The sequence below is a fragment of the Homalodisca vitripennis genome, chromosome 8, assembly GCF_021130785.1.
Source record: "Homalodisca vitripennis isolate AUS2020 chromosome 8, UT_GWSS_2.1, whole genome shotgun sequence".
In the NCBI taxonomy this organism is placed as follows: domain Eukaryota; kingdom Metazoa; phylum Arthropoda; class Insecta; order Hemiptera; family Cicadellidae; genus Homalodisca; species Homalodisca vitripennis.
In genome coordinates, this window is record NC_060214.1 from 4,678,039 (window position 1) to 4,693,479 (window position 15,441).

The following is a 15,441-nucleotide window of genomic DNA, read 5'->3' on the forward strand; positions in this document are numbered from 1 at the left end:
GTTTGACGGCACATCATACCGACGTCAAACCGGCAGATTCCGTACGTATTAATGAAAGTTTCAAGGAGGGATGTTGTGTGCAGTGTATGTAGGTCTACGCGGCACATCATACCGACAGTTTGACGGCACATCATACCGACTTCAAACCGGCAGGTTCCGTACGTATGAATGAAAGTTGCAAGGAGGGATGTTGTGTGCAGTGTATGTAGGTCTACGCGGCACATCATACCGACAGTTTGACGGCACATCATATCGACAGTTTGACGGCAGGTTCCGTACGTATGAATGAAAGTTGCAAGGAGGGATGTTGTGTGCAGTGTATGTAGGTCTACGCAGCACATCATACCGACATCATATCGACAGTTTGACGGCAGGTTCCGTACGTATGAATGATAGTTTCAAGGAGGGATGTTGTGTGCAGTGTATGTAGGTCTACGTAGCACATCATACCGACATCATCCCGACAGTTTGACGGCAGGTTCCGTACGTAATCCCCACCCCTGTACTACTCCGGGCGTAACAGCCAATCTAGGTTGGTTCCGATTTAGGATGGCATTAAAAACTATGTAGGAATGGAAATTATATTATTTGCATTTGCCGACCAACCACCTACGACTAACCACAGGCCAATAGCAAATTGTATAGGTAAATGCAGATCTACTGTGATTTGTAGTATGTAGCTAAATTATTAGTGTTAAATAAGTGTTATTAATAATTATAATTTTGTTAGTGTGTTTTTTTTATTTAGAGCATGTTTTAGAGTTAGTCAAGTAGATACACAACATGGTGGTTGTGATTTCTGACATTACTTGTCATAACGCTCTGTCCAAATTTTTTATTTTAACATAATTTGTAATTATGTGTTAGGTTAGTTATTTACCTGAAAAAAGAAATCAGATTGAAGAGGTGGTGTTACTGATTTTTGTATCACTGGACGATGTCAAATGACTGAAAAAAATATGGTTTGGGTGTTGTGAATCTATGTTGTATTATGCGTGTTACGTGTTTAAAATTAAAAAAAAAACGAAGCGTTTAGGTGAATTCCATTTTAAGCTGTATATTTGGTGATGGCGTGATATCTTAAAACATACAAATTTTCACAACAGTTGATGAAGTAAATAAATAATTAGCCAATTAGCTGATTTATCCTCAAGGGGCATTATCAATGCATAATAATTTTTAATTTCGACTGAAAGTTTTCGCCTGATTACATTAACATTTGGTCTGATCAGGATAGCATTTTGAATAGACACATAGAGGTGGTATCTGTCGGCCCGTATTGTTACAATCACTGTTCAATGAAATATTTAGTAGCTATGGTAGGAAGGGGTGATTCATCTTTAATGTTCACTATAGCTCCAGTTCACCTTCCTTTTATTGCCACATTTATGAGACAGCCTCCTCACCTAGATTGCACAATTATATTGTTTCTCGTAGTCTAGGTCTCTCCGATGACTCCAGATTCCAGGAGTCACACAGGATGCTGCAATGAATGCAGAATAAATAGGAGGACGCCACGACCAATGTCCCGTGGGCTTGACAGTGGAGTGGGGCTCGATACAGTACACACGGTCGGTCAGTCTGTGTCTCGTAGTCTAGGTGTCTCTGGTGACTCCAGATTCCAGGAGTCAGACCGGACGCTACAATGAATGCAGAATAAATAGGAGGACGCCACGACCGATGTCCCGTGGGCTTGACAGTGGAGTGGGGCTCGATACAGTACACACGGTCGGTCAGTCTGTGTCTCGTAGTCTAGGTGTCTCTGGTGACTCAAGATTCCAGGAGTCAGACCGGACGCTGCAATAAATGCAGAATAAATAGGAGGACGCCACGACCGATGTCCCGTGGGCTTGACAGTGGAGTGGGGCTCGATACAGTACACACGGTCGGTCAGTCTGTGTCTCGTAGTCCAGGTGTCTCTGGTGACTCCAGATTCCAGGAGTCAGACCGGACGCTGCAATAAATGCAGAATAAATAGGGAGACGCCACGACCGATGTCCCGTGGGCTTGACAGTGGAGTGGGGCTCGATACAGTACACACGGTCGGTCAGTCTGTGTCTCGTAGTCTAGGTGTCTCTGGTGACTCCAGATTCCAGGAGTCAGACCGGACGCTGCAATAAATGCAGAATAAATAGGAGGACGCCACGACCGATGTCCCGTGGGCTTGACAGTGGAGTGGGGCTCGATACAGTACACACGGTCGGTCAGTCTGTGTCTCGTAGTCTAGGTGTCTCTGGTGACTCCAGATTCCAGGAGTCAGACCGGACGCTGCAATAAATGCAGAATAAATAGGAGGACGCCACGACCGATGTCCCGTGGGCTTGACAGTGGAGTGGGGCTCGATACAGTACACACGGTCGGTCAGTCTGTGTCTCGTAGTCTAGGTGTCTCTGGTGACTCCAGATTCCAGGAGTCAGACCGGACGCTGCAATAAATGCAGAATAAATAGGAGGACGCCACGACCGATGTCCCGTGGGCTTGACAGTGGAGTGGGGCTCGATACAGTACACACGGTCGGTCAGTCTGTGTCTTGTAGTCTAGGTGTCTCTGGTGACTCCAGATTCCAGGAGTCAGACCGGACGCTGCAATAAATGCAGAATAAATAGGGAGACGCCACGACCGATGTCCCGTGGGCTTGACAGTGGAGTGGGGCTCGATACAGTACACACGGTCGGTCAGTCTGTGTCCCGTGGTCTAGGTGTCTCTGGTGACTCCAGATTCCAGGAGTCAGACCGGACGCTGCAATAAATGCAGAATAAATAGGAGACGCCACGACCGATGTCCCGTGGGCTTGACAGTGGAGTGGGGCTCGATACAGTACACACGGTCGGTCAGTCTGTGTCCCGTGGTCTAGGTGTCTCTGGTGACTCCAGATTCCAGGAGTCAGACCGGACGCTGCAATAAATGCAGAATAAATAGGAGGACGCCACGACCGATGTCCCGTGGGCTTGACAGTGGAGTGGGGCTCGATACAGTACACACGGTCGGTCAGTCTGTGTCCCGTGGTCTAGGTGTCTCTGGTGACTCCAGATTCCAGGAGTCAGACCGGACGCTGCAATAAATGCAGAATAAATAGGAGGACGCCACGACCGATGTCCCGTGGGCTTGACAGTGGAGTGGGGCTCGATACAGTACACACGGTCGGTCAGTCTGTGTCCCGTGGTCTAGGTGTCTCTGGTGACTCCAGATTCCAGGAGTCAGACCGGACGCTGCAATAAATGCAGAATAAATAGGAGGACGCCACGACCGATGTCCCGTGGGCTTGACAGTGGAGTGGGGCTCGATACAGTACACACGGTCGGTCAGTCTGTGTCTCGTAGTCTAGGTGTCTCTGGTGACTCCAGATTCCAGGAGTCAGACCGGACGCTGCAATAAATGCAGAATAAATAGGAGGACGCCACGACCGATGTCCCGTGGGCTTGACAGTGGAGTGGGGCTCGATACAGTACACACGGTCAGTCAGTCTGTGTCTCGTAGTCTAGGTGTCTCTGGTGACTCCAGATTCCAGGAGTCAGACCGGACGCTGCAATAAATGCAGAATAAATAGGAGGACGCCACGACCGATGTCCCGTGGGCTTGACAGTGGAGTGGGGCTCGATACAGTACACACGGTCGGTCAGTCTGTGTCTCGTAGTCTAGGTGTCTCTGGTGACTCCAGATTCCAGGAGTCAGACCGGACGCTGCAATAAATGCAGAATAAATAGGAGGACGCCACGACCGATGTCCCGTGGGCTTGACAGTGGAGTGGGGCTCGATACAGTACACACGGTCGGTCAGTCTGTGTCTCGTAGTCTAGGTGTCTCTGGTGACTCCAGATTCCAGGAGTCAGACCGGACGCTGCAATAAATGCAGAATAAATAGGAGGACGCCACGACCGATGTCCCGTGGGCTTGACAGTGGAGTGGGGCTCGATACAGTACACACGGTCGGTCAGTCTGTGTCCCGTGGTCTAGGTGTCTCTGGTGACTCCAGATTCCAGGAGTCAGACCGGACGCTGCAATAAATGCAGAATAAATAGGAGGACGCCACGACCGATGTCCCGTGGGCTTGACAGTGGAGTGGGGCTCGATACAGTACACACGGTCGGTCAGTCTGTGTCTTGTGTCATACCTGGATACACGCGTAGCTCTCTGCGATCGGTGAGTCATCCTTACCTTTTCGTTAAAGGCGTATTATTGTTATTTATTTATTTTATATTTTTATGTTTATGATTAGTTTTAAATTCTCTGTTTTCTGTTTAATACATATTGTAATTATTGTTCATGCCTGTTTGTGGTTTTCACTTGATTCGTTTTATTATTTATAGTTTTATACATTTATCGTAGTGTAGATGAGAAGAGGGTTTCCAATCAGGATTTTGCGAATTATAGAAAGAAACCGGTTCCTTTGCCAAGCACAAAATTTCCTTTTATGATTAATTAATTATGCTTGATGTTTATTTTGAAACGAAGTTCAGTTATGTTGCATTTTAAATGAACACATTAAGTGGTCAGTATCTATAACTTTCTGATAATATTTCGGCACTATTCTTTCTCTATCTCTCAGCTATAATGTCTTAATTATTCTGGTGGCTTTCTTTTGTAAAGTAAATAGTTTCTCAAATTCTTTGCTAGTCCGATTTCTACACAAACTAATATTCCTTAAGATAAGTGGTGTAATAACTACTGATGTTGATAATGATATATATCCTAGGTGACTACGGAAGAATCGTATTAGATATGAGGTATACAATTTTAAAGTTTTATCTATAAATATAATTAAAACTAGTTTGGATAATAGTTCTCCCAGTAGTATATACATCACCATTAATATTTAGGCCTATCCCGTTTGGCAGGTGACAGTTTAAATTATATCCAGAGTTTAAAAAAGTTTGTTTTATAATTAATTATAAAAAATGTAAATCTAATGAGAATAAATAAATTATAATTAAGTAGTCACAACATCTACCTACTTATTCCTACTGAACATGAAGTATCAATTTTAACCCAATTTTAAACTTTTTATGCATTATTGAAATTTTTTTTTACTTATTCCTTTAGAAAGTCTTACCTACAAGAGTTTGTACAAATGTTGCGTTTGACATATTTAGTCATTATTGTGAAAATCATTATGAATACTGTTATTGTTAAGTTAACTAGTCTAAGATCGTGTCGTATTGTTTCCAATATTAGTAGCTGACTAACAAGCACGTAGCACTAGATAGTATTAATTTTTTACACTAATATAATACATCTATTTTTAATTACACTGAGGTTTTATTACTTTTGAGGACGCAGCTCTAAGAATGTACAAGGAATCTGTAAACAGTTTGAGGCTAACTCGGTAATAAATCAGGCGCGAATCAATTATCGCGGAGATTGGGCATTAACAGTGACGTCATAATACGAGGAACGACGGACCAGTGGACCGGTTCACCCAATTACACCTGTTGAAATGTTTATAACTGGACGTGGACTGCGCAACATTGTTCAGGTGACAATGGCTTGGTCAAATTTAAATAATGTTCAACAGCAGTCGTTCCTTGAGAAATTACAAAAAACCATATTCGAACTTGGTAGTTCGTAATTAACCATATATTTCACGTGGTTTTAAAATAAAGACTTATATAGAACTTTATACATTTAATTTCTTACATAACTCAATATAAAGTGTAATATTAGGTTATTAGTGTATCCTTTTTATGTTTTCTGGAACACAAACTGCAAACTGCTTTATTGTACTTTCATTGATAAACATAACTTCTGTTCATATACTCAGATTGCTATACTTACGATTTAATATTGTATAATGGAGCGAAGGCGTCTTAAACTCCACGAAGAATTATTATACTGTCTTATTAATAATTTTAGGTTAAGAATGTTGTGTTTTTTTATTAATTATAAAAAAGACTGGTTGTAATGGTTATTTTTCTAAAAAATTTCTCTTTGCTCTATATCTGAACAATGAATGAATTAATCCTTAAATTTGCTAGAATAAAGGAACCGAATTGTATTTTGTTTTTGTTGAATCAGTAGCATTTCTATGCTATTGAAGGCAAAATTAAGATTCGATTAGTGTGTTATTGTGTTAGATATAATTAGCAGTCTGGTATTAATCCATTCTGTGTTCAGATCGGACACCAAAACTCATTTATAGTGTGCAAATGGCCTAGACTGGGAGGTATAGTGAGCTCTTTGGCATCGTGTCTGCTGGAAGATGAACAACAGTAAGGTAAAGGATTTCTTATTGTATCCACGAAGTTAGTGATAAGAAGCCCTCCCCACTTAACTACCAATAGCCACGCTTGGCGTTGCTTGACAGGCCATACAGCGCCGCTGGTAAACCTATGCCGGTCCTAAGTAACTAAATCGCATGTAACATCAGAACTTCTACTGATGAAGCACTAGTCCAGATAAGTCAAATGACAGCAATGTCGTGAAGAGTGAGTAGAATTAATATTAAAACATTGTAAACGATTTTGAGTGAAACGGAAGAGTTATATAATATTTCCGGGTTTCTTTTCTTCTGACAAGGAGATTATAAATGTAGGCTCAGATGAAAATTTAGTTATAAATCATAGGAAGCGAAGAACAGTCGACTGAGAACATTTTACTTCTAAAATCCAAGACTTCTGTTAACCCCGACGTCGAAGTCTCCAGATCGCCCGCCTTGAATGTTTGTGGCTGGCATGTAAATGTCCGGCAGTATGTCACGGTCGTCCCACACAGAATAAACTGTTTACTCTGGCATTTACTTGTTGACGCCATATTTGACTAGTAGTGGCTATAGCAGTTTCCTCTGAACATTCCAACGTTTAAGATTAAACCGGGGGTTTTCTCATGTACTAAGTTTATGTGAAATTAATGACCTTGACTATAAGGGGACAACATAAGTTAAGGCAATTCACTGTGAAGAGATTTATTTCAATGCGATTGTACATTTTTGGTCTAGTCTATAATTAATTTGGAAATAATCGATGTAATTGGAAATGACGAAAACAATTTTCAATTCAGTGAATTATGGCCAAGTAGGCCACACATATTGCAGTAAAATAATTGAGGGGGGACTTAAATAGCTTGGTTTATCAGAAGCGATACAAATACGGTGTTGAGAAAATATTGCGTTTAGATTTCGGATTTATGAGATGTAAGATTAAGAGAAACCGTTTTTGAGAAGAGATATGTGAATGTGAGGGCTCTAGTTAGCCGCTGGCCGCGAATCCTAGCCTCAACTTTGAACATGAAGCTAAAATTTGAAATTATTTTATAAATACTTACTCATTTTAACTCCATAAAGGTTTAACTTATATTTCAGTCCCTCAATGACGTTGAATCATTTAAAGCACTACTATCAATTAATCTTAATTGTTTATATTTTACAAGTATGTCAGATCTCGGATGCTGCACGTAAGAGGAAGGTAGACTGGAGCTAAATTCAACAATCATATCGAACCAGCCCTTCCCACCATAGCTGCTCTACGTATGTCTGCATAGGTTTCCTATTATAATATCTAAATTGAATACAAGGTTAGGAATACGCAACACCATAACGCAGAAATATCAAGCAGACAGACAGACAGACAGACAGACATACAGACAGACATACAGACAGACATACAGACATACAGACAGACATACAGACAGACATACAGACAGACATACAGACAGACAGACAGAGGGACGGAAATCCGATTTTATAGGCTCTGGAGTGATAGGCTTCGATACAGCTCAGCCAATAATGCAATAACAGGATTTTTAAAATTATGATTAGACAGTCAGAATTGGCAATTTCCCTTCCCTGTTTCTTTTTTAAGGACAAGAAACTTTAAAATTTTACCTATTTCTAAAAGAACCTTTGCGCTGATTCCGGATTGACAGAATATTCTGGAAGAATAAGATTAGGGCCCACCTAATTGATCAATGAGGAAACATTTAGGTCATTAGTCTAAGTCAAGTCCATTCGAAAGAAGGGGAAGTCAGACCTGAACCGGCCTCTCCAGACAAAGCAGGCAGGAGATGGCACGCGCTCATTTCTAGACTAGGAAGAACACTTGACTCTTAGGGAACCCCACCAACTCCAACAGTCATTTCCCGTAGCATACTAGATCTATCGAACTACCCTTGCACCCCAGAATCTCGACATTTTCGGTTAGTGATGTGCCACATCCTGGACATCCACAAGGTTACCCAGACTTAAGTGACACATCGGTTTTTGCTGTACTCATTGTAGGTTCAACTGGAAGGTATACACCAGCCAGAAGTGTTCCTCCTGGCCAATTCATTTCCTCTCGCTATAGACTTCACTAACTTTGAGACAATAAATTATAAACCATCACCGATAACAGATAATAGTATTTGTTAACAATTCATTAGCATTGACATACTAAAATCTTCTATAGTTAAAGTTAAAATATTCTAATGTTCTTATTTCTGGATTAAACATTCATGGATTTTTGACGTGTTCTTATCTTTAGCGTATTTTTAAACTGTATCCCTATGTTAAAAGCGGATCCTCAGATGGCTCATTAATAGCTTTCGGACTAAGATAAACAAGCTGCAAAACTTTTCTTTACGTATGGTTAATTATTACAGAAAGTACCTCACAGCAGGCCATCAAAAGATAAATGTATGACTTTCAAATCAAAATCAAATCAAATCAAATCGTTTAATTGCAGTTGACAATATACATTGCATAGCAAACGTCAATTTTCATGTCTAAATTTTTTCCATTCATCCCACATCAAGGCCACATTTAAACTTACAACATTCAAACATTCACTCCCCATTCATTCCATGCCAATTACGCCCACTTTCGGCGCTGGAGTCAGTTTCCTCATCGCGTGGTCTCCCAGTTGAATGCCAGAAACTCATCAACACTGTAGAAAGCGTTTGACGCCAGGCAGAGTTTGATATGAGTTTTTTAACACCTTGGGCGTTGAGGCATTTTTAATTTTGTTTGGCAATCTGTTTATAAAATGAACACCTGCCTGCGAAGGCAAATGTTCATAAACCACCGTTCTGTGCATTCCCGAACGGTAGTTATCTCTGCCTCTTGTCTCATATTCATGTATGTCTCGTCCTCTGGTTAAGGCACATTTAGACAAACAATATAAGGTTGTTTCTAAGATGTAGAGACATGGCAAAGTTAACAGTTGCAAATTTTTAAACGCTGTCCTGCACGACTCTCTGAAGTTTAAATTAGCGATAATGCGAATTGCTTTTTTTTGTAATTTGAAAACTCTCATAAAATGGTTGTTTGCACAGGCTCCCCACAAAACGATTCCATACGAAAGGTGGGGATAAATTAGCCCGTAGTACGCCGTAATCAGTACCTGACTTGGGCAGTATTTTGCCAAAGATCTTAAGACATAAACTCCTGAGGATAATTTGGCACAAACATAATCAATGTGATTTTTCCATGTCAACCCTCGATCAAGGTGTATTCCAAGGAACTTTGAAGAATAGACTTCTTCCAATAATGTATCTGCAACCATAACAGCAGGACCTCTTTCAATATCTATAGAGCGCATTGAAAAGTTTAGGAAATTTGATTTTGATGAGTTTATTTGAAGATTGAGGCTATTGAAATGTTGGACACAATTGTTAAGGTCAACAAAGGTCTGTATTTCTAAATTTTGTTTTGTACCTCCTCTAAAACTTTGATACCAGGTTTGATACGATGGACGTTATTGACCACCTACCCATCGTTGATGTCTCTACCCGACGGTGGACAGACCACCTTGGAAATGTAAATACAGATGTGGTCAGAATGTAAATGTCCAGCAGTGTGTCACGGCCAGTGGCACTGTCACTTGCGCATGCGCACAACTCATTGCGCAACAATAGATGATGATACACGCTTCTGCAAGCTGCTCCACACCTACTGATAAACATTAGACCACTGATACACTCCCAAGGTTCCTAGACTTTCTCGCGTTGTTAGCGACTCCACCTTACTCACTTATCGCCTCCCAGATAATGCAATAAGCTGTGTTTCATTCATGGCACGAACACATTTTCTACGGAACGCGTTCAACTTGGAATGTGCGAAGAAATCGTTGTCGTGGTTTTATGTTGGTTTCGATCATTTTATAATGTTCAGATTATGAATAATTTGAACAGCCTGATGAATAATAACATAAATAATAGAATTTAAACAATTTCAAAATGGGGGTTTTAGCATTTTAATAGCTGATTTCTAAAAGCACAGACAGAACTATATCGAAAATAATCCACACAAAAAGATGAGTAATTTGTTTATTAAAATCGTACGATAATAACTAAGACTATGGAATTTTACATGTTAAGAACATATGTTAGACATACTAGTTTTAAAATATTCTTAACATATATTCCATTACTGTTGAAATAAACATACATCAATGTAACCATCTTTAAATATGTTTCTCCTACAAGAGCACTAATAATTTATTTTCTTTGTTCTTCATATAATATATCAACATTTATTATGCTTTTTATGTTACTTGTGTAACAACCTTTAAATATGTTTCCATAACAGCACTAAATTTTTTTTATAAGATACCAACATTCGTTATGGTTTTAAGGTTTCTTCCAAAGTCTATTGATACACTTTTTGTATTAGTTTAAAACGTCCAATAATTTGAAAACATTCTAACTCGAACAAAGTCTGAACTAATATATCTGTAATACTACTGTAAAATCATTCAAAAGAGAAGCTGTCCTTTAGATTTATATTTATGAAGTATTGTATATTTGTTTGCCTCAAAAAAATACTATGACACGACTTTATGAAACAACCTGCAACGTATAATTTGGCCGAAGGTTAGGGCGTGTTGTTGTAGTCTACGTTTTTGAAGTCAGGATTTGGAAGATGATGGCAGTGGGATTTGACAGGCAACTCTCTGGTCTGCTTGGCTTTCACTTGTCCTGTCAGACCACTACTAGATAAGTAAGTGAATCTAGGACGCTTTAATAGCACCATGGTCTCTTTAACGAGCGTTAATAAAGTAATTGTGAATCGTTGATATACTCAGGACTTAAGTGATTCGGAAAACAGTTTAAGCGCTCTAACAATAATCTGAAGGTTCGGAATATTCTGAGAATAAGACTAAATGGAAGGAGGAAAATGTGATGGAAAAATGATGTTAGATGTGCAAATACTGATATAGTGATTCATTTAAGTTCACCGGAACACCGGAATACCCAAACTACTAGCTGACCCTGCCCAAAGTCTTACAACACCTCTTAAAAGAAAGGGATAATTCGTTTAATTTTGTCTTCATAAGAACAATTTATGCATTAAACCAGTTTACTCTTTGTTTTACTATACTGGTGTATCACAGAGTATTCGAATATTAAAAAACTTACAATGTTCAAACGACTTTCCGATTCCCAGTACGGTCACCCTACAAAATTACAGAAAGTTGAAAGCATTTCGTTAAGTATGAATTGTCAATTTAAAATTATATATTTGTGGCAAAAGTTTGCAATTCTATAACTTTACATTCTCAGCCAATGGGTTGAGCATTAAAGATCATTATTAAGGATATTACATTCTTGTAACTCAAAGTAAAACCTCTCTAGTAAGGAATTTGCGTACAAAACAAGTTCAGGTATAGAATATGCAATGAAGAAAGAGTGACGTGTCTTACTTGCCCATTCCTTAAACAACCGTTTTGGAATTTTACCCGCATTTTGTGAGGGGGGGGATTTTTAGACGTTTTAAAAATTTCATTTCTGTAAAGGCAAAGGGGTGGCTGGATGTAAAATGAAAGGAATGTTTGTCTCTATGCAATATTTGCTATGCTTGCAACATTATAAATTATTGTTGATCTTGCGTGACGATGGAATATTCAATTCTGGAAGGCCTCGCAAAATAAAATTAGTATTAGAAAAAGTGTGTAATAATTTATAATGATAATACAAAAATATGTTATTAGTTAAAAAGCAAATATACAAAAACCGAACTTTATAAACTATAGGAAACATTTATTAGTTGTGCTTTTGAAAAAGCTCCAGTTTCTTTATAGGTAATTTCCAGTTCTACTTGAATGTGTGTTGAGAAATCAGTGAAAGCATTTCGCTGTAACCCACAGTAAACATCGTCGTATGTTCGGCGCACGGTGACGTAACTCGGGATCTACAGCAGCCATTCACGTGATTGCGTTCACAGGAACGGAAGTGAGTCAAACCTCGTAAACGCAGCATTATTCTTCATCCGTTTGTAACTAGGGATTGTTGTGTTGACAGTAAAGTAGGCTTAGTACACACACAGTAAACATCGCGGTATGTTCGGCGAACGGTGACGTAACTCGGGATCTACGGCAGCCATTCATGTGATTGCGTTCACAGGAACGGAAGTGAGTCAAATCCTCGTAAACGCAGCATTATTCTTCATCCGTTTGTAACTAGGGATTGTTGTGTTGACAGTAAAGTAGACTTAGCACACACACAGTCAACATCGCGGTATGTTCGGCGCACGGTGACGTAACTCGGGATCTACGGCAGCCATTCATGTGATTGCGTTCACAGGAACGGAAGTGAGTCAAACCTCGTAAACGCAGCATTATTCTTCATCCGTTTGTAAACTATGGATTGTTGTGTTGACAGTAAAGTAGATTTAGCACACACACACACACACAGTAAACATCGCGGTATGTTCGGCGCACGGTGACGTAACTCGGGATCTACGGCAGCCATTCATGTGATTGCGTTCACAGGAACGGAAGTGAGTCAAACCTCGTAAACGCAGCATTATTCTTCATCCGTTTGTAACTATGGGTTGTTGTGTTGACAGTAAAGTAGACTTAGCACACACACAGTAAACATCGCGGTATGTTCAGCGCACGGTGACGTAACTCGGGATCTACGGCAGCCATTCATGTGATTGCGTTCACAGGAACGGAAGTGAGTCAAACCTCGTAAACGCAGCATTATTATTCATCCGTTTTAAACTATGAATTGTTGTGTTGACAGTAAAGTAGACTTAGTACACACACAGTAAACATCGCGGTATGTTCAGCGCACGGTGACGTAACTCGGGATCTACGGCAGCCATTCATGTGATTGCGTTCACAGGAACGGAAGTGAGTCAAACCTCGTAAACGCAGCATTATTCTTCATCCGTTTTAAACTATGGATTGTTGTGTTGACAGTAAAGTAGACTTAGCACACACACAGTAAACATCGTCGTATGTTCGGCGCACGGTGACGTAACTCGGGATCTACGGCAGCCATTCATGTGATTGCGTTCACAGGAACGGAAGTGAGTCAAACCTCGTAAACGCAGCATTATTCTTCATCCGTTTGTAACTAGGGATTGTTGTGTTGACAGTAAAGTAGATTTAGCACACACACATTAAACATCGCGGTATTTTCGGCGCACGGTGACGTAACTCGGGATCTACGGCAGCCATTCATGTGATTGCGTTCACAGGAACGGAAGCGAGTCAAACCTCGTAAACGCAGCATTATTCTTCATCCGTTTGTAACTAGGGATTGTTGTGTTGACAGTAAAGTAGATTTAGCACACACACAGTAAACATCGCGGTATTTTCGGCGCACGGTGACGTAACTCGGGATCTCCGGCAGCCATTCATGTGATTGCGTTCACAGGAACGGAAGTGAGTCAAACCTCGTAAACGCAGCATTATTCTTCATCCGTTTGTAACTAGGGATTGTTGTGTTGACAGTAAAGTAGACTTAGTAGAGGGTTTATATATATCATGAAACCTGTATCAAAGATATAATCCAGCCCACTCAGGAAGTTTGTTACTTGAGAAATCTCAAATATTAGGAAAACAATATTTTTGTAAAGAAAATTTATTAAAATCATTTCGACCTTCAGGATCTTAGTTTTGGTCACGAAACATTAAAAATAACAAAAACTATTAATATATATGTCATTTTATTATGTCATATATCTTTGTGATTTCAAATAAAAAAAATGAAATGTAAAATGCCTTTATTAAAGAGGTGGAGTTAGGGCTATCAAGCCCTCTCTACCACTCAAACTCATATTGTGTACAGTAAATTTACAGTAGTTTAATACAAATTTGGTAAATTATAATTTAAATATAAAATAAAAAATTTCTTAACCTACACAAATGACCTAAAATTAAATGACCTTAAAGTAAAAAATCTACATATTCAATTGAATTTCAATCATAAAACACAAAAGAAAAGTTTATATATGTTGTTAAATAAAGTGATCTTTTAAAAAATAAATGACCAATATAAGCTTTATATTCAAGATCGAAATCACATTTTCAATGCGAAAAATATCACGTTTTAAAACATATGATATAACGTGCTTAGTTTTGAGTTACTGCAAAAAATTTAAATACATTAATCTACTATCGAATCTCCTAAATCATTCAATTTGAACTAATAATAATCTCACAAAGGTTTATATAAATAAATTTATATATAGTTTGTTGTTATACTGTGACAAAGTTGTGCGTAATAACAAGGCCATAAAATTAATATAGTCAAGTTATATGGTTATTGGTTGCGTCGTTCACTCGCTGCGCTCAAAAAGTTGATTTTGGTCAAACATTTGAAACTGTGTCAGCTCTCTTATTAGTAAATATATTGAAACATTTTTTTAAAGTGAAATCTGCATAATTTTTAAAGTGAAATCAGCATGAATTTTCTTCTAGTTTTTAAATATTATAATTCAATAATGTTTAAGACCAGCAAGCAGGAGGCGAAGGGTTTGAATCAAGTTTTTAAATCCAACGACCCATTTAATCAAAAGTAAGTAGACTTTTTTTACTTATTTCAAAAATATGTTATACTTTTCTCGTGGATTTCATGAAATAATTAATAAAAACCCTTTTTGTATGGTTGTTTGAGTGGAATTAGTATTCTACTATTCGGATAGTTGGTAGACCTTCCATAAACGTGAAACCTGGGGAATCAATAGCAGGATTCAAAAGTTTGAGAATCCCGAACTCTACTATACCACGTCCAGATGCTACAAGCTGGCATTCTGAACAATGGTGGAAAGTATGAGTAATAAGAATGTTATATTAACTTGAAACCTGAAGGAAGAAAATCTCGAACCTACCTCCCCACGTCGAGATATTACTAGCTCGTATGCTGAACAGTGGTGGAAAGTACGAGTAATAAGAGTTGTATGTGAGCGTGAAACCTGAAGGATGAGCATTCCAAACCTACCTCACCACGTCCAGATGTTACTCGCTGGTATGCTGAACAGTAGTGGAAAGTACGAGTAATAAGAGTTGTATGTGAGCGTGAAACCTGAAGGATGAGCATTCAGAACCTACCTCACCACGTCCAGATGTTACTAGCTGGTATGCTGAACAGTAGTGGAAAGTACGAGTAATAAGAGTTGTATGTGAGCGTGAAACCTGAAGGATGAGCATTCCGAACCTACCTCACCACGTCCAGATGTTACAAGCTGGTATTCTGAACAATGGTGGAAAGTATGAGAAATAAGAATGTTATATTAACTTGA

The 15,441-nt window shown here is 39.3% G+C and overlaps 1 protein-coding gene across 1 annotated transcript in view; it reads left to right on the top strand.

The window, feature by feature from the left end:
* Positions 1-4,047: 4,047 nt before the first annotated feature.
* Positions 4,048-15,441, top strand: part of LOC124367226 (serine/arginine repetitive matrix protein 1) — a 341,596-nt gene continuing 330,202 nt past the window's right edge. Inside the window, exon 1 of the mRNA XM_046823902.1 lies at positions 4,048-4,139. The gene's annotated coding sequence lies outside the window, so the exon portion shown is untranslated. The remainder of the gene's footprint in view (positions 4,140-15,441) is intronic.